The sequence below is a fragment of the Nelumbo lutea genome, chromosome 5, assembly GCF_056320005.1.
Source record: "Nelumbo lutea isolate HS-2025 chromosome 5, American lotus-T2T, whole genome shotgun sequence".
Taxonomy (NCBI): Eukaryota; Viridiplantae; Streptophyta; class Magnoliopsida; order Proteales; family Nelumbonaceae; genus Nelumbo; species Nelumbo lutea.
This window is the reverse complement of record NC_142688.1, coordinates 85,062,530-85,087,081: the sequence shown is the minus strand read 5'-3', so window position 1 is coordinate 85,087,081 and position 24,552 is coordinate 85,062,530. Positions and strand designations below refer to the sequence as shown.

Below are 24,552 nucleotides of genomic sequence, written 5' to 3'. Positions count from 1 at the left end.
AAATCATATGATGTCAAATTGTTGATCTTCTTTGCATGGAAGATGGAACAAGGTAGAACATTGCAAGTGTAACAACAAACACCCAGAGACAAAAAACAAGGAATCATCTACAGGAGCATTTAGAAAGGGCCTCATCGATCTTCCCTCTCTCTCACGCTCGTCTCGTACAAACAAGTTATTACTGTATGGTGTTGAATGAAGGGAAAATAAATTAAAGAAACAGAAATGAGCTGGTTTCTTAAAGAAATGGCAAACCCAGCATCAATTCAATCAAAAAGCAACGTATCAAATTTAAAAGCTAGCCAATGTTTGCAGAAGAGGGCTTTAATTTGTCAAAAAGACGACTGAAACGTTTGCAGATGAAATGATATATATATATATATATATATATTTAACCACCATGAACAAGTGTCAATCCACAAATCCTAAACCTTTTTTGGATTTCTTTCATCGCCTACACCTCCTAACCTCCACACTCCTAACCTTATTTCTATAAAAGGCAATTCAGCCATACAGGTCCCCATGTCCATATTTAGCAAAGCAAATGTTTAAACAGAACCCCCTACTCAATCCCTCAAATAAAATATGGATTAAAAAAACTCGTTAAATTTTAAACAGAAAAAAAGGGAAAATAGCATGTTGTATATAGCACCACAAGAACCGCATCATGAAGGGAAATGACCACACAACTACATAAAATAACCATCAAGTTCAGAGATTGGCACGCCTTGAGATGAGTAAAAGAATTAAACTAAATACAAATAAAACAAATAGAGAGTAGAAAAATCAGGCTTGAGTGTACTTGTACTCTCGATCAACACAAACAACTGAGCTTTTTAAGTCTTTTCATATTAGTACTTTATACAGACAAGCAGATTAAAGTGGGTTTATTTTAATAATCGCATAGTCAAGAAAAGAAGTGAAGTATGTGGTGTTTATGACTTTGTTGCTGTAACGACCGTACATTTATCTCATTTCGAGGTGTGTGAACTGAATGGTGCTTGCGTCTTATTTGTTGGTTGTTCGGCAAGCTGCTCCTTTTTACGAATAAAAAAATACAACCTCAAGTTGTGTGATTTCAAGGAAATAAGCCCAAAAATGTCAACAAACATATATCATATATTGGCTCCAACTTTCAAACCTCTGTTAGCCTATAGCAGTCGAGGTTTGTGGAAACAGACCCAAGTTGAATTTTATTGCAGCAGCTTGACATGTGTTTATTCCACAGATTTTTACAATAAAATACATAAAATTAAAGCAACACAAATGAAAATGGTTTCTCTTCTCCTCTACGCAGTTACACAACTTCAAATGACCAATCCTCCAACAAAACATATAATTAGTTAAAATTAAGAAAGAAATATATAGTAAACAGGTAAAGATAATAACTAGTCAGGTCTTATTGTGAGGACTGAGAATCCGATCTCCTTCCACTCTTACTCTTACCAGTGTATTCAGCAAAATAAAAATTAAAAGAATGCTTACCTGTACAGACTTACAACCTGTAACAACGTGAGTGCGAGTATGATCGAATTTTTTGTATAACGAGTGTCACGTTTTAACGTGGCTGCCAGGTCCAATCTCCATAAGAAAAGATTACCAAAAAAATCTCCATAAGAAAATCTTCTTTATATGGTATTAACAGAAAACGAAAATGGAAAAGAACAGTAGCTCAGTTATAATTAAGAGATGCCTCTCTGGCAAAGAAAATAAACAGATAATTAACTTTAGAAGCAGTGCAGGTGATAAGAAACTGGATGAGGCCGCGGCGGGGGCAGCGGAACCGACAGCGGCAGCTTGTGAAGCTTGAAAGTTGAAACTATGGAAAAAAAGTGTAAAGATCATTCAAGTAGATAATCTAACTGAAGAAATCAAGAAACAGACAAGTGTCAAAAGATTTTCCGGTTAGATAAAGAAGCTCAGAGAGAGAGAGGAATGAAAGAAACGGAAAAAGGGAGCTCCCTTCAGTCCAAGCATAGAGGAGGAAGAATGGCAATTATCTCCCGCATCATTCACACATTCACAGTAGTAAAAAATATTCCCTTTCTACTGAGTGTTTGAATGAATGAGTCGGCAGCTAATTCAACACCTTAGCCCATCCATGAGTGGACTGAAGGAAGCTCTCTCAAGCCGTTTCTCAGTGCTGCATACTACTCTCAAGTCTTTCTTACATGAAGGGTTCATCTGTCCAGAAAAACAAATACACACCATTAACTTGATAATCCAGAAGAGAAAATCAACACATAATGGAACTTTTTTTTAAAAGATGATTTTTATTTTGTAACAAGGGAAAATCAAATGATCATAGTAATTATTTCCTAATCGTATAAACAAGGAAAATCCAACTCCAGCCATTAAAATACAAATGGAAAGAAAGTTACAAGATTAGAACCTTGCTACCAAAAGAGAAGAAAAAGAACGAAGGGAGCAACAATTTAAGAACTTACATGGTGCATTTTCTAAAGCAGCAAAACTTGGTAAACCTATCAGTGCAACCCCAACCAAAAAAAATCAACAACATCGTGCATCAAAGCATGAACAAATAATCACCATAGTTAACTTATTATATATACCATTGCTGATAATATTCCATTTCCTAGGTTTGAAGCTTATATCATCATCACCATCATTATTTTGAGAAGTGCTTGAGTCATTATTTTCTACTTTAGTCTCAGAGTTAAAATATTAAACAGAAGAAACATAAGAAAAAAAAAGCTTCGATTTTCTTCTTATGAGCACTGATCTAAATACCAATCCAAGCTTCAGAAATAAATCAAGACCACAGAATGGCCTCTTATGCAATCAAAACGATTTACAAGCATCATATTTCCAGCGAAAGGGGGGAAAAGAAGTATATCACCTTGTCATCCTCCCCTTCTTTGAAGATCACCTTGTAAGAATTTCAAACATCAAAGATAACTATCTTGTATGTTGTATATTCTGGACTCTGATGCAATCAAATCTAATATTTTCAATAGGAGAGGAACATCATGAGTAATCTTAAATTATTTGCAAATCCTCGAACATTAACTAAAACTGATGACCCATTTTGAAGGCCCTAATACAGTATCTGTGTTAAAATAAGCTAAAGGATCCTGTCATGAACCCTAACCCTAATTTATGTAAACCTCAATCCAAATAAAGACATCTTACTTAGCAAAGAAAACTATGAGAACTTCTTTACATCACAATTAAACGAAAAAATAAATAAATAAACAAAGTTAGAAAAATAAATAAATAAATAAACCTATTACTCATTTGAACATTGGTTAACAATCACCGGATCAAATCCACCGCCACCACACCCTCCCAAAACAAAAAGCAAAGAAAACACTCAAAAGAAAAGAATGGTAAAAGAAAGAAATCAGATCGAATCACGCAGATCTATAAGAACTGAAGTCACGTAAAACCAACCAAGGGAAATCGTTTCCCCTCTAACCAATAACAAAAGAAAAAGAGGGAGTAGTGTGATCTCAACCAAAACCCAAAAGGACGAAGAAAAACTATCACGTAGAAGCCGTTACTAGAATCGAAGCCCAAACAAACAAATAGATTTAAGCAAAATATTAGGAAAAGAAATGAAGAAAGAAGAAGGAAAAACAGCAAAAGAAAACCAGATCAAGGTGAAAATGAAAAAAGAAAAGAACTTTACGTAAATTCTTCTCATAGGGCAACTCGGAAAAGAGAAAAGAAGAAAGAAGGAGAGAGGAGTAACGGTGGCTTACATCTCGTGCTGCTAGTGTTTCCAGTTATAGAAACCCTAATTCTCGACTGATGATGATGCCCAAAATTCCACCTTTACAAACCCAAAATCCTATTTGTTCACTTTTTCCCCTTACCTGCACTAGATGGGTAAAGACCACATTGAACAAAAGATGGTGCATAAGAATAGCACTAATGGTATAAGAAAATTTATTTAAAAATAAAATAAAAAGAGACTTGCACAAATCACGGAAGAGAAGTTGTTTTAAACAGAGGGCGAGGATGTGTCATTTTCGTCATGAGAGTCAGAGACAGGACAACGACTGAATATTTCTACAAATCTAGCAAATCAGAGAGAGAGAGAGAGAGAGAGAGAGAGAGAGAGATTTTCTTTTCTTTCCGCAGGAGATCTTTCGGATGTTGCAAAGAGGGGATACGAGTGGATCTGTTTAAATAAGGCACTCTTCCCTCTCACAACTCTCTCTTGTCTACAGAGTCCAAACTGCACCTATAGGGAGAAACAGGCTGTGTGGTTTAACTTTAAGCATTAATGCTTTTGAGGATTAGATAGATAGAGATGTCTCTCCAGTCTCCAGTCTCCAGTGTCCTCTCCCACACTCTCACCCTTTACCCACCAGTCATTAGTCATTACCATTATCAATGTAATAAAATAAAAAACTATGAGAAAACGCGGTAGGAAACAGTTGTAGAGTAAAATCACTGAATCAGAGATAGATATATTTACATGGCATGATCATTAAGTGTCCCAAAATGCCCTCTACCTTTTTCATTAACCACAGTTTGACTCCAGTGATCAAGGTGTGAGCCTGGTTCAACTAATTAATCCATCCGAAATTAATCCGAATACCAAGCTGGGGTTGGTTACAGATTCACAGTTACGTGCATTGTCCAAAAAAAGGGTTCATTATTTCATTGCCTATTCATTGAAGTACTGAGGTGGATGGAGGTGTGTGTGCATTTACTTAAGGGGCATATACGGTTCTCTATAGATATGGACAGGGACAGATTACACAAGATAAGGGTGGTATGTGTCTCATTGACTGTGCCACCAAGTAGGAATTTCATGTAGTGTACAGGTTTTTATGTGTCTTGACGCTTGCTGTGTTGAACAAACAAACAAAGGCAAGTGTATGTAGTAGTCTTTATATATTGCTAAAAAGTGAGTCTAATACACTGTTATCTGTACACATCCCGTGTATATATATCCTCCCTGTAAGTGGAGCTGGGTTGGTATCTCTGTGGGAGAGAGAGTCGTCCACTCATCGTTAACTCTTAGTTCTAGGAAGATGTAGCTTTTCTTTTTAAGGATTCTGGGTGTTCTCCTTTATCCATGCAAATCATGCTGTCTTTCCACACATGGTCATGCTGTCTTTCCTACCAATTTTCTTTCGTAGACACAAATACCAGACCAGAGTCCAATCAGCGCACACAGCTAAGCGACTTGCAGCTCCATGTTGATGAATATGAAACCAATTACAAGCTTCTGAACCTCTGGAAACACCACTATCTATATGATATATTGCTACCTAATTACCTGTCTTCCAGTGTGCATATGCATTATGTGTTTGTGGGCTGAAGAGCCATCAGGACGACCGACCCGTTCTGGGCTGGGGTTGTCAGTCATCCTTTGCCATCATATTGTTTGTGCTGATCATCAAGTACTGTAAATGGGGCCATGCAAGACAAAGGCCACATGGAGCGTGCAAAACGCCAATTATAATGCTCTCTAGCCTGTAACGACATTGTTCCTAACTTTTATCGTCTCTTTTTTCTGCCAATGGAGTCATCCTCGAAGGCTGGCTCAGTTTGGAAGGAGTATCAAGTATCAACACAAATACGTTTTGTATTTTATTTTCACTCTATGGTTCAGTTTGGAAGGAGTGCAAATAAAAATAAGTACAGTGCAAATGTATATAAAATAATATAAAATGTAAAGTTTTGTATTCTACAAATTTGTATTTATATTATTTCCAAACAGAACGGAACCTATTTTTCTAAATGAACTAATTAAGTATATGTTTGGCATCAATGATGCAGATACAGAGAAAATTATAAGGTGTTAATGTGTGGATTGGAAGCATCAGTTTCATTTTTTGGTTTGAAAAAGTTGCTGTGGGATAGGACGTTTCATGGAACAATAGCAACAAATTCTGTTTGGTATTAGTGCTTCGTATATGTTTTAAGCAATGCCAAATTTAAAATTTAGCGTTGCTCCAAATTATGCCTTTTCAATTTCTAAAACATAATTTAGAACACAGTTTTTTCAATTTTAAATATGTTAGCATTTCCTAGAACACTGTTTTTTCCAATATGACATGATGTATCACCATTTTCTGAAACAACGGCATCAACGCCAAACAGACGCTAAGGGTTTCAATTCATTCATCACTTTGTTGAATTGAATGAGGAAAGACTACAAGCTAGATAGGCTTTCGGCCTTTAATGTTATCTCTTCTGTTAAGATAGAACTGTCCCCTCGTGTCAGGCGCCCTAATTCAACAAAAGTCCTTATTTTCTAAATTAAAACATTTGAAACCTCAGTCACTTCACTTGTGTGGAGTCATGGAGATGGAGTGGCCTTAAAAATCACACACACAGAAACAACCAACGTGGCCAGCCAAAAAAAAAAAAAGTCGTCTCTGCTGTATTACGGCCAAGTCATTCCTCTCATATGAATGAAACTGGAATCCTGGACAAGTCCTTTTCGGAAGAACTGTAGATGACCCATTTGGATAAACTTTTCTTGTATGAACATCTGATCAGGTTGCTCACACTCCCAGTAATATGCGAGTTAATTAATAAAAACAAAACAGTAAAAGGTGGTTGAGGGGGGTTTGTCCTCTGATTTACGTCCTCGTAGTCTCGAACTGCCTCTTACTATAGATGCAAAGTTTTTTTTTTTTAACTTTTTAGTCCTTAAGAATTAATACTTCAGTTAAAGGCATTGGCAAAGCAAGCTCACGTTAGCTAGGTAGGTTTTTGTGATGAAGATAGAACCCGGCGGCAGTCAGCGTCAAGTAAAGAATAGCTGTTCCCAATTGGTGAAGCATGGTTCAGACATGATGGGTCATTTCTTTAAATGCTCCTGAATGCACGGCTGAATCATGCAAAACTGCCAAAATGAAAAAAATAGAGAGAGAGAGAGAGGGTTTTATTATTTTTTCTTTCTCATGAAAATGAAATAGCATAATTAATTATCATTGTAAAAGTAAAACCCGTGGTTAGCCATTTTATCCACGAAATCCGATTAAAAGGTGATGGCATAAGATGTTTTGTTGGGCTGGTCTATACCTTAATCCTTAAGCTAACTTCCTTTCTTTCCTTTAATCAATTAATTGTTTTAAGGGATAACGGTAAATTTTCAGTCCTAATATCAATAAAAGTAATTTTTAAAATAGATTAATTTTTTTTTTAAATATATCAAAAAGAGGAAAAAAATAATGTTCATCTTTTTTCTCTTCCAACCCACCCCAGCCCTGCAAACTTCAATGGCCACCACCCACTAGCGCCACCACGCTGCCGCCTCCCTCTGAGAATTGCCAACAAAAAGGGTCATCACACCATTAACAATGACAACAACGTAGAACCCAGATTGGGGTTTAGGACTGCAGGCGACAAACTTGGCTTGGTGAGATCCCAATAGATTTCAACATTCTTCTTCATTGGATCGTTGATGTGGATTCTCTTTGAATTATATTTCCTCCAAAAGAAAAATGGTTTCATGTGGAGGCACTAAGAGGGGAAGAGATCTTCATCTTCTTGGTCATCGGAGCGGAGGTCAATCTAGAGATCTTGACCGATGACATTGCAGACACCAAGTGGGGGCAAAGACCCAAAGATTGGTGTAGTAGAGGCATGTCATTGCTAGAGGTGGGCGGAGGCGCAATGGCACTAGCCGATGGTGGTCACTGAAGTTCGCAGGGCTTGGATACTCATTTTTTATGTATATATATATTTTTAAAGTAACCTAGTTTAAAAATTATATTAAAAATATTATTTTTATTGATATTAGAAATCAAAAATTGCGTTTATCAACCATAATCCCTTGTTATTTTAATTTTATGTCTGAATTTATTTCTGATCATTTTCATGCAAACTACGGTGTATGTTAAGAATATAAAAATGGGTGAAGATCAAGTTTCTTGGAGATAGATAGGATGCATTCTTGGTAGGCGAAACCAATAATTTATAAATTTATTATTGTTGTTTTGGCAAAATTATAAGAAAAGATTTTTACGCATTTCCATCCCCGGCCAGTCTCTAACTCTTTCAATTGTGTCGACAGGATCAAAACCCAGGTCTCGTGGACGACAAATTGAGACTTTACCAAGTAGCCTAGGGCTCTAGGCTGGCCTAGCTTCCATTAAATATATTTTCTTGGCATCAAAGTACTGCCACCAATATTCAAGCCTTCTTCTCAAAACAAACAAAAGTTCACCATATCGCTTTGTCTCTCGCGGCAACCAAGGAAAGAGAAATATCTGCAGCACATAAACCTTCTTATTAGGGGTTAGGGGTGTAAGCCAGCCGAGCTTATTGAGTCGAGTAGAGCTTGACTTCAACGGAGTAGTTACTTGAGCCAAGCTTGAGCGTTATGATACTCGGCTTTAGTATCTCGTAAGTTCTAAAAAATAATCAGAGAGAAAATTAGGGTCTATTTCATTTGAGAAAATAGGGGTTTAGGATCAATTCTAACTGTTTGATTGAGGGGAATTAGAATCTCATTTCATTCCCATTCTTGGTGGAATGACATTCTCCCATTTGAGGGAATAGTCAATCCCTCTCCCTTTCCTGAGAATGAGAGTCTATTCCAACCAGTTTTAGTTAACCAAATGACTAAGGGGAATTGGCCATTCCTATTCCAATTCTAAAGAATCCAGACTCTGACTGGAAGCTTAAATGGACTAATGCAATACTAGCTAAAAAAATAGATTTTCTTTTCTTTTTTTGATCGATAACAGACGCTAAAAAGATAGAATTAGATATGAAACATTGGAAAAAAGGGTAGTATTAGCCCGATTGACAAATTGATCAAGAAATTTTGATTGAAATGATTTTGTCATGGTTGTTTAGACATTCAATGACTACAACTTGAATGGTCCTCCCTTCCTTTGGGAGAGGCCTTAAATTTTGATATATTCCCTGAATAGTGTTAATGAATGACTTTATGCCTGAAAGCGTAAAAAAAATGTAAACTGAATGACTTTATGCTTGTAGAAGAGGAAGAGTACCAAAAAAAAAATGTGGGATTAAGTGGAATTACCACATAACTAAGGTTTTGCTTATGACACAGGATAATAATTCACAGAGATAAATATTTCTTTTATAAAACCAGTAAGTTGATATCTTTCTCTTTTATTTATATTTTTCACTAACTGACCCAAAAGCACATACATAAAATTTGAAAAAAAAAAAAAAAAAAAAGAACTGAATTAAGGTATCCATCTAACTAGATAATCGTTAAGAAAAAAGAAACCACCATAAAGCATGAATTTCATAGCCCTATTACCGTCATATACTCAAGTCTAAAGCCAATGAAGCTTATCTTATAATAGGACATGTAACCTTGTCAATCCAAAAATTAGTTTTTGGGTCTCGATAAGAAAGTTAGTTAGGTCATAATCAGGCCCATGGATGATCCTAGTTCCCAAATAGTCACATTCTTTTTCTCTTCGAATGGCTAAAGTTAAAAGATAGGGTCAAAAGTTAATAAAGCAAGATGATTAGAATCATTTGGTCCAACCAATTTCGTGCATAAAAAGGTATTCTAAGTGAGTCTTTTGATTAAAATAATGCAAATTGAAGAGGATTTATGTTGTTTACTTAGATAATATTATTGACCAAAAACTAATAAAAATATGGCAGAATAAATACTACCTAGAAAATTCTTCTATGTTTTTCTAATTTTATCTGTTTAGCTCAAAATGAATATTTTTTTCTCACACCTATATTTTTATGAACAATGTCAAAAAGAGTGTGAATCAAGGTTTAAAGTATCATTACGTATTAGCTGATACGTATCATTCCTGGACCCTTCCGATACTCCCCTATAGTAATTGTATCAGGGGTCTGACCAATTTAAGGGATTGAGGGGTCTTAAATTGGCCCCCTTTAAAAAAAAAAAAGAAAGTAAAAAAAAATAAGTATTGAAACACCCGTTATATCCATATTTTGAACTTGATGTGAATAATATAAGAAAAAAAAAAAAAAACAAGATTCCTTCCCACTTGCCATGTATGTCATCATATAAGGTTCAAACTCACAAGTCACAATCAAATGAGCCAGTTTAAAATTTTAAATGTAGAATGGGGAAAGCAAGAAAAGTAACTTTAAACCATGGCAAATGTTAGTACGTGGAAATTTATAATATGAGAATGAATTGTAACCACATAAACATAACCCCCTTGGATATTGGCACGTGTTCCCCATAATGATACCTGATCCCAAATGGGTCCCATGTAGTTTGTAGCCAAGGTTTCTCACTTTTAAGACAGTGATTTATTTCCACATATAATAGCATGACCCTTTAACCATTTGATTCTGATTTCTTTGTTTTGTTTTGTTTCCTTTTTATTTCTTTTCTTTTAAAGAAAAAATTTCATTTCAATGCCATCCATCAATTAAGAATGCTTCTGAAATAATCGTATGATCATATTGATCAATTTTGATGTAGCCAATTTTAACATAGGATTAATCTAAGGGTGTCAATGGACCGGTTTTGGATTGGACCCCGTCCACTCTAAAATCAATTTGGACGGATTAGGCGGACTAATAAAACATATTCGATTAGACCAATTCGGTCCAAAATATTTATTAGATTGGATTGAACCTGGCCTATCCATAATAAATTTATATTGGATTGGGTTGGATTAAGCCAATATCCGATCCATTGATATAAAATAAGAATATAAGTGTCAATGGACCAGGTTTGGATTAAAATCAATCTAAATCAAAATAAATTTGAATAGATTGGATGGTCCATACATTGAGTTGTACTGGTCCAAAATATTCATTAAATTGGATTAGACCTGATTCATTTATAATGACTCACATTGGATTGGATCGGATTGGACCAAATCCAATCCAATTGACACCCTAGACTAATCCCATGGTGTATAACCGTCATAAAGGGGCGCACGCAGCTCTGTGCCCTTTAAATGAAGGAACCCTCATTTAAGTCCTTATAAGACAGCTCTTGCTTAGCAGTCTTCGTATTGGGTATAGCCGTATAGGGCCAAGTTTGGAAATGTTTAATTGAAAAACAAGTGTTTATTGAATAAATATTTATTTTAATAAATTACTTATAAGTATTTGGTGAAAAAGCATTTATTTTAAACAAGAATAATATAGGCATTTTAAAATGATGTGGTGGGTCAAAATAGGCTAAAAAAGAAATAAGTAATTATTCGAATAAGCATATACTTTTAAGCACTCCCAAGCTTAGCATTGACAGTTTGGACCTGTTGCCTTGCCTCCCATTGCTAGCATTGATAGTGAATAATTTGTGGATTTCATCATTTTTTTTATATATAAATTCCACTAATTTTATGATTTTTTTTTCAGAACTGTGACAAAAAAATCAATAATTATTTGGGAATGTGAATAATCATGCTGGTCAAAAATAAGGAATTTTTTGTTTTATTATGTATTTATTTATATAATTTATATATAAATAGTCGCATATATACATAAATTTAATAAATCGCAGAACAAATTATCCATTAAAAAGGTTAACTTTTCATTTTGAATTTTTAAAATAAGTGGATTATACTAGAACACATATTTTACCGTTTTTTATACTTTGAAGTTTGAATTATTTTGTCAGAAAGTTTGACTGGATCTTTTATTGTTGAGAGCGAATTAAACATGTACTTCCCCCACACTGACTGTTTTGCCACCAAATTGCAAACAGGTCTCCCTATAACTTTCTACCTTGTCCTTCAAGTTGGACTCGAATCAGAAACTAGAATGCGAAAGACACTATTGTTCCTGTGGCTGTATTTGGTCGCACTATAATTTTATTTGCATTAGTACAAATGTAAGGGGGTGCAAATAAAAAAATATATAAATTATCATTTAATTTTATTTTGGGTTTTACTTTATTCTACTAGAATTTACACTCAAATCATTTACACTACTATAGTTTTGCATCAGTGCAAATTTATTTGTATTGCAACCAAATACAGCGTATATATATAGCATGCACCTGATTTTAGTACATCTATTGTTCTACAGCATACATACAGTCAATTCTCAAATCAGAGGTCAAAATCATCTAACATGCTGATTTTGGCCCAAATAGTACAGCTGGCAAGTTGTATGTGGGCCATAGACCATCTTTTGATTAATTCGGTGATCCTAGACCCAAGACATTGAGGGCCCATTTGGCAAGTCTTTTTGAGAAGATATTCTTGTAGCTCTAACAATCAATAGACACATTGAGCTTTTGGGTCTTTCCGCGCGAGATTAAAACGTGAAAGATGCAAGAAGCTTCATTTGGAACTTCCCGAAATCAGCCCAAAATGGGCTTCGCGCGTCTTTTGGCAGCTAGATCTTCCGCACGCCAAACGAGAATAGATTGATTTTCAGTCTTTTTGGCTTGTAAGAAGCAGAAAGACCGTGCAAAAAGACATGCCAAACAGCACAAGCATTTTCTCTAGGCAGCATTTGGCATGTTTTTTTGGCTTTCTGTGCAGTCTTATAGGCTTAGACTGAAAATGGTATTTTTCCATTTCTTAAGAGAAAATCAAGAGAACTAAAGGATGTGCGCTTAGAAATACTTGGGTGTTGTTTGGCAAGTCTTTGTTAAAAGATCTAACAGCCAAAAGATGTAGTAGGTTTTCATATAAAGATCTTGGCAGCGCATAATTCGTTTGGTTGGAAGCATGTCTTTTCGTGCATCTTTCCACACGAAAAACAAAATGAAATAAGTTTAAAATTAAGCTCCATTTGGAACTTCTTGAAAATAGCTCAAAATGGGATTCTCGAGTCTTTTCGAGACTACGTCTTTTAACAGTTAGATCTATGGTTTTTAAAAATGACCCAGAGACCAAACGGTCAAGGGTCCGATTACCAGGTCAAACGGTCAGCCCGTTATGATAAAAAAATAGAAAAATAAAAACAGTCAAAACCATTCGAATGCCCGGGTCAATAGTTTGCTGACCAAAATCAACGGTTTTGGGAAAAACCAAAACCGATCACCTGATCAATTCTCGAGTTTTTTTATCCGACTGTCCGAGTTAGTCCGATTTTAAAAACCATGATTAGATCTTTTCCCAACAAAAAAAAAAAAAAAAGAAAAGAAAAAACGAAAACATGGGCTTCCGAATTTATGAAAATCTGATAACCTAAACGAAAAGACGCACCAAACAACACCTTGAAAAAATTAAAATCATCAAGAAGCTTTTGAGCTTTTCCGTGTGGTAAATAGCTAGTAAATGAATTTTTAGAAATCGTCCTGTAGACCAAACCGCTCATAAGAAAGCTTTTTAAATGGGGATGGAGATTATTTTGTTTGGCTCAACCCCCCAAGCTGGCTGGATTTAACTGTTTGTAATTATGTTGCTTGTTAGTGTTAATCTATATTTTTATCTATAAAAAGAAAGTAATTTGTAACTTCTTAAAGTCATCAATTCAAATATTTGGCAGTTACTGCATGAATTTGATGATGGGCTAAATATTATTTATTGATTAACTTATTTATTTATCACTCTTCGAGATCTATCTGATCTAGATTTCTTCAAAGAACATCCCAACCTATATATTTTATAGTATATTTTTCCTTAAAAAGAGATATGATAACTATATTTAATCAAGATTGCTAACTCAAAAGTTAACTAAGCTGGGGGATCAATTATGTCTATGTCTAATCAAACACTCATGTGCTTCCATGCAAAGAAATTGCCCCGTCAAAAGGAGCTCTCGCTTAGCCTTCTTCAGTGCATGACCATCGGCCGGTTGACAACAATACGTCATCCATGTTCCTCCCACCATGCCGGGTGGCTGTTGGGACCTGACCGGTACGTTTTGTGTGGTTCACCGATTCATGTTCATGTTTTGGTTATTAGTAAAAGTAAATTAATTTATAATTATTAATTTATCCATTTCCATGATAACGTGGCATTTCCAGAAGTTCTCTCAACAGTTAAAAGTTTTTCTACCATGATGCGTTGTGACTTGTGAGATAGGCATATTTAGCTCATAAGAATAGGGGTTTGGAATGATTTGAATCGGAATGTAGCTGATTGTAACTGTTTGGTTGGATAGAATCAGAATCCCATTTTCATTCGACAAAAAGAAAAAAGATCAAAGCCGTTCAATCCATTACTGCCCAATTCTGCTGTTTGTTGACCAAAATCAACATTTTTGAGGTAAAAACCAATTTTTTGGAAAAATGGACAGATTTCCAGTTTTTCTGGTCCATTTATGAGAACCATGATTCCAACTGCAAATAAAATGTACCCTAAATATTTCAGCAAAAAAAAACGTATTCTCCGTATTGGCTTCAACATCAGTTTCCAGCCCATTGTTGAAGTCTTTCTCCAGAATAATTTATAATTCAAATGAAGTGATGATATGGTTAACAGAGGGCTTTCTATTGCCATACCACACCCTGGGAATTATTTGGGATCAATATAAAAGAAGTTGGAATCTTCTATCTTGCTCAGAGATATATACGAGCTTTAGTTTCATTGCGACTGATGCACTACATTAAAAAAATAAATAAAAGGTGACACAATTGGACTGGAGATATAGTATTTTTTTTTAACTTTTAATTTGTTCGAACAAATTTTATATTATTGGAAATGGTATCGTGACTATCGTCCTTCATTTTGTATTGGGATGTTTGTGGGTACACAACATCAGTACTTAACTGACTGAGTGACTGTGTGAACAAGAGAGAATTTTGCGTCAAACCCTGAGTTGAGCCTTCCAAAGTTACTTCTTTCTTTGGGCATATCCTTCTTGATCATCATATAGGCATGGGCCGGATGATCTGTTGATAATCCAAAGATTTGGGTGATGTTTGCATGTTGCATACTTGCATCCATGCTGATTTTCCAAAAATTGGCATCAAGTGGAGCCACATGAAATAAAGAAGAATAAGTGATTTTCAATCTCCAGTTTTATTGGTCGATTTCCGTGATTTTTTAGGGACTGTCAGAAAAACAATTTCTGAAATTAGGATCATTATTTTTTAGTGGTTCTCCGATTTTTAGGTGATTCGGCATGTTTTCAGGAAAAGAAGATTTCAAGAAAAAATAATCATCCTTAAGAATTAGTACAATAGTACTAAATAAACTGCTCATATGACATAAGTGATACCAAACAATAAATTTTGGTAATTTTTCAAAAATCACTAATTCCTAGATGCATTATCGATGTCAAACATGTCACCTTGGAGTGTGAAGAATACAGTAAACCTGGTTATCTAGGGTTAAGAATTTAAGATCCATTCTGAGTTTAAACTACATACAAACGAAGCCTAAGCAGGGGGAAATATTATAGTTCATTTCTGCAGCTATCAATTTATAAGGCTAAACCAACTTTGTCTCCATTAATTGGGAGATTAGCACTGTTTGACCCGATCATTTGATGAATGACTTGAATTTTGAGAACATGCTGAAAAATAAATTTACATTTTTGAGCCATTAGAGCCTTTTTTTTTTTTTTCCTTTGTTGCAATATTTTAAGGGGAGCTGTTAAGTCACAGATTGCATTTAGCAAAAAAGGCTAAACGAGTCAAGCAAAACGCAAGGATTGCATGGTATTGAAAGTGCTTCAGCCCCTATTGAAAGTGATCCCTGCCGATTGTCGAAATGAAAGGATTAATCAAAGACGTCAAAGGATTAAATCCTTTACCCCATGAGATAGATGATAATTAGGGTGCGTTCTTTTTCTACATTTGGAGAGGGGGAAGTTGGTCAATTTTATATTCTTTTTTTTTTAGATTTATGTGGGGTTAGGAAAAGTTTATTTTCCTATGTACCATTTACCTGGACCAATGATAGTCATCACCTATTTGGGTAAATAACTTTCTCACCTTGGGGGAAGTTGTTGATACTTGAATGGGACAAAAATGTCCCTTTTAATAATGGAATTTTAAGAATAAAATGGTCATTGCCTTAGTTACATGAGAAATAAAAGAACATGAATAAATGCACTTACTAAGATAATTCTTTCCTAGAAAACGCTTACCTGGATAAGTGCATTTACCCGGATAAATAACTTACCGAAAAGCACGAACAGGGCCTTAATATTGTGCATGTGTGTTGTCATTAATGTATTACACAAATGTTTGTAACCCAAGGTTTTTAAAACCAACCCGAATAATGAACCGGTTAGGGTCCAGTTTTCGGGTAAAACAGTCGGCCCCGTTCAAACAAAAAAAATCAAAACCATTGAATGATTCAAAAACTCGGGTCAGCAGTTTATTGACCAAATCAACATTTTTGACAAAAATCCGGTTTTAGTGAAAAACAGAATCGACTCCCAGTTTTTCCAGTCCGACCGTCCCATCTAGTTCAGTTTTGAAAACCATGCTGTAACCTATTGCTCCAAAAATGTACGTAGGAACTGATGAGATTAGCTCTAGCATCATGCTATTGATTAATGTTCAGGGTTCAAGGGTAAGATATAGGGATAAGTGGTATGAGATCTCCTTGTGGGAGACCCATATTGAAGAGACTGATATGATGCTTTTCTGCATGGTTTTTAAAAACGAACTGGTGACTGAACCGGTCAGGGGTCCGATTATCAGTTTGAATGATCCGATCATTCAACCCAAATGGTCGGCCCGTGCTGACAAAAAATAATAAAATTAAAAAATATATATATTGAAAAATAGTCAAAACCATTCGAACGGTTCAAATGATTAATCGGTCGGTTCAGTAGTTTGTTGACCAAAATAAATGGTTTAAAAAAAAAAAAGCGGTTTTAAGAAAAAACGAAAGTGACCAATTTCCAGTTTTTTCGGTCCGATTTTAAAAATCATGCTTTTTTATATAATCTCCATTAATTATATTGATGAAGAAAAAGTTCATCAATAATATTATCTTGAAGTTGCAAAATAGTGGATTGTCCGGTACTGCTAAGGTGAGCAAACACTACGTAAAATATTGTCTGCAACGAATTGTAGTCTGGAGTGGAATTAACTAATGAAAAATGGTGGAGCTAATCAGCACGTTCTCTATAAATTGGAGTAACAGATGACGAAAAATAAACAAAGGGCACTCAATCGATAACGAATCATTAGTTGTCATAAGTGATCCTCTTATATGTTTTGTTCTAATTCCGGTCGTAGATGTTTTACTTTTAGGCATGTTTGTTACTTTATAAAGTTTGTTTTAATTGCGTGGGTGTTTATAGAAGTTGATAAACATTTAATTAAAATAAGGGTAAATTATAAAGAGCCCCCTGCATTATGGAATCTGTGACAAAGACCCCTATACTTTGTTTTGTGATAAAGACCCCTGTACTATAACTATGAGACAAGGACCCCCTTTCGTTATCCTTCTGTTTAAAAAGACCATTATAATATTTTTTTAATACCCATATTACCCTTGTAATAATTATTCGGACAGCTTGAAAAAAAAACACAGTTCATCTTCCCCAACCTCACATACACAAATAGCAATGGTGATAATCCCTTTTACCTGTTCAATATAGCTGACAATGCACTCATCCGTGAGTTTGCTTCCATTTTGATCGGTCAAATGGAAAATTGTGGATAAAAGTTAAGATAGTGAGATTTGGGAACATTCAAGGCAAAAGGAACAAGGGGTTTAAAACTTTAAATCAATCATGAAAAGCTGCTATAGTAAGCTCTAGGTCTGGTACACTTTAGCAATGGAAGCATTGAAGGAAGCAAATTTTAGCCTTCTTAATGCAAAGGTTCAGATCCGTGAGAACTTGAATGGCCTCCAAAAGGATTTCATGTTTTCTTGCGCTATTAACCTGAAACACTGAAAAACAAAGAGGGGATTGGTTTGATTTCTAGGTTTCTAGGGTTTCTAGGGTTTCTCTTTTTCGAAACTTCTCATGAATTATTTCTATCTCAAAGAGAATTTCTATTATTATTTTTTAAAATTTTTGGAAGGGGTGGAGTGGTTGGAAGAATCATACCTTCACTACAATCGCATTAGCACAAATGGCATTGTCAATGACGACTCTCCAGACAAATCAAGAAGGTAAATTAGAGGCTAGAATTTGGAGAGAATTGACACAGGAATGCTCAATTGTCGCTAATGGTGATCATAGAAAAACAAAAAGGAATAAAAGTCTTTTGAAAGTCAATTAAGAGTTTAAGATCAGAGAAAAAAGTTTTGGAATTAACGGGGGAAAATGGGAAAAGGTTAGAAAGCAGTGTGAACGGATGAAAAACCAACAAAAGTGGTTGAATAAAATTTAAAAATGTTTAGAGATGCTATTCGTGTATCATGAGATTGGGGAAGATGAAGAGTGCTTTTCTCCCAATTGTCCCAATAGTTATTACAAGGATAGTATGAGGATTAAAAAATATGGTAACGGAAGATTTCAACGGAAAGCTAATAGAAGGGGGTCTTTGTCTCATGGTCATAGTACAAGGGGTCTTTGTCATAGACCCCATAGTACAGGGGAGGTCTTTGTAATTTACCCTTTAAAAAACCTTATTTTACACATTTACTAGTGGAGACCCATGAGATGCATGGGATTTATTAAGTGAAAGATAAATAATAGAAATGGTCATTTATTAAAATACCCTTATAGTTTCATGGATTTACTAAAATCTACCATATAGTTAGCATTTTACTAAAACACCACTTATACTTTGCAATGGATTTATTCAATCTTCCATTAGATGACAATGGAAAATGACAATACTGACCATAGTGTTCATTTAAAAAAATTTAATCAAAAGAAAATAAAAATAAAAATACCATTTTTGCCCTTAATAAACATGGTCAACCACTCTATTGGCTATATTTGGTCATTTTTGTTTTATGTACAAAAAAAGTGTCAAGGGTATTTTTGGAATAAAAAAATTGTGGGCCTAATGGCAAAACAAGCACTCAATAATGAAATATTGATTAAGTAAATAAGTTGTAAAACATATGGGATGTTTTAGTAAAATGAAAAGTATAAGGTGGTTTAAGTAAATATGTAAAACTATAAGGTGTGTTATAATAAATGACCATAATAAAAACACATAAGAGTAGAGTTCACATCTATGCCCCACAAGGGGGTGCGATCAAGAGATGTTCACAATACACAATGGAGATGTGATGTGGGATGTTGTGGGGCACCCCTTGTGGGTCTATATGTGAACTCATAAGAGTATACAATTGTTTTGTATTTTCAACTTTTTAAATAATTAATAATTATTCATATTTTATATACTACTTTTAATAATTTTTTTAATACAAAAATAACAATAATTAATTTCAATTAGGTTTATTCATCAAACTGATGAAACCGACAAACCCGATCAACTTGACCCGAGTTGGTCAATTTTCTAGTATTTTAGGTCAGTTTTGATTCAAATATTTCACAATTTGACCAAGTTAGATTAATTTCACTTTGGCCATTTGTAAACAGACCAAAACTAAACGACCTAACCATGAGGAGATATTCCCAATATATGGTTTGCAGATGTGATAGTTGAAACATGTTAGTAGTAGATCGTAACTCAATTGCATTGGCATTCCCACAAAACATGCCCCACATCACATCTTAACATGCATTGGAAACATCCCCTACACATGTTGAGATGTGCTGTGATGAGCCAATCCGGGCTCTCTCTATAGTGGCAAGAGGTCTGAAATCCAAAAATCACTAGAGCACCCCCCCCCCCCCCCCCCCCCAAAGTGGTGATTCATTTAATTGTGGTCGAGGTAGTTTTTGTCTTTGTTTATTTCCTTCCCTTCTACAAGGAAACTTTGTTTTCCACTACCATTTCTAAATTCTAATCCATTAGCTGGGGTAGGATCTGAAGCTAGATCACTGACCTTGTAATTCAAGCAATCCTTTTAAAAGAATATACGAGCTTAAGCCTGCAAGTCTCTTATTAGATTATATATTTCTAGTTGTTTGTATTCCGCCTCTCCCTTTTTCTAATCTAGATCGATTCTTCAATTTACGCTGGTATGAGCACTCAGTGTTCAACAAGAGAAACAGTTTAAAGTTTAAACATAATTTTCTTTATAAATCTATAATTAAATTCTCGTCATTTTATTCTACTAAAAGATCATTTAAATTAGCACTCATTGTTGAGTTGCTTTTTGTACAGAATCACTTTAAGAGTTCAAACAATAGCGCACGAATTGTGAAAATTAAGCATATAGTTTGCTTTTCTTTTATTTTCTCTTCGTTTTTTATCTCAAATTTTCAAGTGGTATTTATTTCTCACTATTTTGGTAAAACAAAAAGACTCATCTATCCAATTGAAACATTTATAAGTTAGGAAAATTCTCGATCAGTATTCTGTATTTTGGTTCAAGTGACAATTTGTTCCTAAACTTTTAAAATGTGACAATCCAGTACCAGAATTTTCAAAATGTGACAAACCAGTACCTATTATTAATCAGTCCGTTAATAAGTTTTTTAAGTGACATTTGAAAAGTCAAAAATATCTTTCAAATGCCATCTACTTCTCTTTATCAACCATCTAAAGGTTGACAAAAACTGAACAATCCCAAATCCTAGCCTCTTTTATTGTCAATGTTTGGATGGTTGATAAAGAGAATTATATGGCATTCTTAGGGAATTTTTTACTTTTCAAATGTCACTTAACGGTTGATTAGTGGATTAGTTAATGACAAGTATTGGATTATCATAGTTTGAAAGATTGGGTATTAGATTGTCACATTTTGAAAGTTCATGTACTGAATTGTCGCATCTTAAAGTTCAATGACCAAATTGTCACTCGAGCCAAAGTATAGGATATTGATCAAGAATTTTCCAAAACAGACTTGCCAAATGGTCTATAGGCTACCAAGATCTTTATGCAAAAGCCCACTACATCTTTTGATAGTTAGAGCTTTTAGAAAATCTTCCAAAACAAACTTGCCAAATGACACCTTGGTAAAGTTTTTAGGTGGCTGCACTCAGTTTGCTTCTTTTTCTTGGAGTTTATGATATTCTATCCTTGACTTCCTCCATAGCTTATACGAATAGGGATGTCACTTGGACTGCATTTGGTCCAATCCAAAGTGAGGCCATAACAAATGGACCAGGTCTAATCCAATCCAATTAATACTTTGAACCATTTTTGGACCGGTCCAATTCAATGTCTAGACTACCCAATTTTTTTAAATTTAGATTAATTATAATCCAAACCTGATCCATTGACACCTATGCTCTTATATTCTATCAATGGATCAAATATTGGCTCAATCCAACCTAATCCAATATAAATTCATTACATATGGACCAAATCCAATCCAATCCAATAAGATACTTTGGACCATTAAGCCCGGACTAGTCCAATTTAATATGTCTTGTTGGTCCATCCAATCCGTCCAAATTGGTTTTGGTTTTGACGTGGTCCAATCCAAAACCAATCCATTGACACCTCTACATACAAATATGGACATTAATTAACTTTTTGAATGGTAGTGATGTGCGATCTGGTGCTCCCTACTGGAGGACATCTTGGACGTTAGGCTAGCGAGGTCGCCTAGTCAAGCTGCAAGAAAAAGAGGCTAGAGTGATTGGGTTTACCTGGTGTGGGCATCCCGATGCTTAAGTTAGCGAACTAGAGGTTTTTGAGAGAGCTGAAAGCAATATTGCTAGAGTATTGAAAGAGCTGAATCTCACGTACCTTGTGAGGTTGAAGGTGAGGCCTTTATATAGGCAAGCTTCCATGGGCCTCACGATGCATGTTCGAGATCCTTGGCTCATCTAGTCTGGGGTTGGTTTTGCACCTGAAGAAGACTCCGTATAAGCTGATAAGGCTTATCCAGGTCCATCCAAATTGAGCGGGGAGAGGATGAACTCCGTTGACATGGTGTTGTGATCCCGATGAGATCGGAGACAAATTGGTTTGCTTCTGGATAAAGGTTATGTGGCATCTCGACAGATTGGTGCATATAGTTGAGCTATTCAAGTCTCGGTCTAACTGGGTGACCTGAGGTGTGCAAGGTGACTGGGATCACTGAAGTCACTAAGGTTGTTGAGGTGTCACTTCATTGTTCTATGACTCCACGTGTCATCACATCATTTGATGGGCCAAATTATTTCTCATCAAATGGTCTTAATAGGATGTGGATTTTTTTTTTTTCAAAACTGTGATGAATTTGTACAATTACGCCTTGAAATAATATAGACTCTTCCTCTTCTCTTCAAATTGAAGTCAAATGCTTTTTTTTCATCATCTAGGCAACCAATCTTTCAAGGTTGGAGTAGCTTTACTGGGATTTTCCTTAGTGCAAATGCAAATAATCCATGGTGGTGGTTGTAGATTTTGAGTACAACGAGCCTTTCTCTATTAAAACAGCCCGTGGTGTTGCAAATCCCATGATTCATTACCCATTATTGAGAGTCAATATCCATAATGTTGTCCACATAGACCATTTAGTATTTATTTATTTATGTGTGGATGTACTATTTTACATTTCACCTAGTAGGTATGTATAAATGGTGATTCAGTGCGATTAATTAATCAAATGGCCGATCCAAGATAGTCAGAAATGAAAGATTTATCTTGCACCATGAAAGATATAGCAAAAGTTGACATTTCAAAATCTAAAGAAAAGAAAATTGGGGAAAAACCATTACAAATTAACAATAGCATTTATGGTATTCTAATTGAGGGCTAAATTGTAATAGTAAACTTATTGGTAGAATTAATTATTAGGGTAAATTACAGGATGCAGCCTTGTACTTTGGGGTAGTGATACTTTACCCCAGGCCTTCATTTGCCACAAAGATCCACTTGAATTTTCATATTCTAGAACTTTGACCCCACTGTTACCATTCTGTTAATTAATAAATTTAGAAAATATTCTTATGTAATTGTCATGTGCATATTTCAACATTTAAACTCAAACTGCCTTTATATCATTTATGAGACCATTTTGACGAAAACTGATAAGATACAACAAAAAACAAAGGAAAAGTCAGAGTTTGCAGAAAATACCATAAATGCAACAAAAAATAAAATAAAATAAAATACAAAAAGAACAGAAAAAAATAGGGAACTCTAGAGAACATGAAAATTGGGAAAAAGGAAATTGAGAAAATGCAATAAAATACAAAAAAACAAAAAACAAAAAAGCGAACGAGAAAAGTGTGTAACTTGTAAGCTTCTTAGTTTTCAAAAGTGTATATCTTAAATCATATTTGTCCATTAGAAAAAGCAAAGGTGGGGTTTTAAGCTATGATGAAATAATGGATAAAATATTATAAGCAATAGATTTAAGGGTAAATTATAAATAGAAACCTAGTACATTGGGGTAGTAACAAATAGGGAGGTCACATATCTGTCCCATAGCACATCCTCGCCGTGTATTGGGAACATCTCCCAATGTTGACATCATCAGGACTGATACTATCATCAGGAGATGTTCCCAATACATGACAGGGATGTGTTGTGGGTGACGGGATCTATTCCTCACAAATGGGTGCCTCACACACACATCTACCATGTATTGGGAACATCTCCCATGAATATTTATTAATAAGTATAGGAGATGTTCCCAATGCATGATAGGATGTGCTTGTGAGGTGCCAGTTGTGAGGAGTAGATCCGGTCTCGTGCTGTGGGGCAACTCATTGTGATGCAGAGATGTGATCTCATAGATAGGTGCCCTAAGCTTTCAATTGCAATACTTGAGTACCCTAAACTCTCAAAAAATAGACACTTGGGTCCATCAATTAGTATTCCACTAGTTAAATGTTAGATAATCCCAAAAATACACTTCTCATGTATTTATGAGATCATTATTGGGTAAAAGAACATCTCATCACGATGATGTTCTCACATGGACAACCAATAACATATTCAAAAATTTCGATGACAACATTCTATGGTGATGATTTTATTTTGTAGAATAATTTAAAAAACACACGAGAAAAAGGTATTTTTTACATTGTGCAATGTTTAATTGATGAAATACTAACGGATGGACCCAAGTGTCTATTTTTGAGAGTTTAGGGTACTTAAGGGTTGCAATTGAAAGTCTATGGTACCTATTTGTAATTTGCCCTAAAATTGATGTATTATTTACTATATGTAAGAGTTTTCAAAAAAATGATAAATTAAAGATAACCATTCTAAAGCACATATTGTTCTCAAGGCATTGATGAACCAATCATTCACAAGGCGTTCTTAAATATGAACTTTGTTGAAAGGAAGTTGAGAGAAACACGATGAAATAGGGGTGCAAATGGATCGGATCATGAGCTGATCCTATTTGGTCGAATTTGGATCACACCTGGTTGGATATTCGGATCAGATCCTATGATCTCATCAAAAAATCGGATTGGATTCGATTCACCCCCTTTCCGATTTGATATGTTATATATATATATATATGCTATTTATTTATTTACATTATATTTTTATAAATTTGTTATATTATTTATTTTATATAAAAACACATATATTTATGATGAAAATGATTTATTAAATACTTGTATCTCTTGTTTTTTCTTTATTTAAATTAGTATACTTTTTTTAATAATTTATTAATTTTTAAAGAAAACAAGTCGGATCAAATTAAATAAATAAAAAATTCGATAGGATTCAAATTCAGATCGAGTTCCATTAGATCCAATTGGATATTTGGATCGGATTCAAATGTACCATGATTCGAATATGATCTGATCCGTTTGAATCCCTACGAGGTA

The 24,552-nt window shown here is 34.8% G+C and overlaps 1 long non-coding RNA gene across 1 annotated transcript; it reads right to left on the bottom strand.

Moving 5' to 3' along the window:
- Positions 1-1,087: 1,087 nt before the first annotated feature.
- On the bottom strand, positions 1,088-2,339 carry LOC148853226 (uncharacterized). Its single transcript, XR_016098905.1, has 2 exons — positions 1,727-2,339; positions 1,088-1,581 (listed from the first exon to the last, which is right to left on the bottom strand). It is a non-coding gene; the product is annotated as an uncharacterized LOC148853226 (long non-coding RNA).
- Between the last annotated feature and the right edge of the window lie 22,213 nt (positions 2,340-24,552).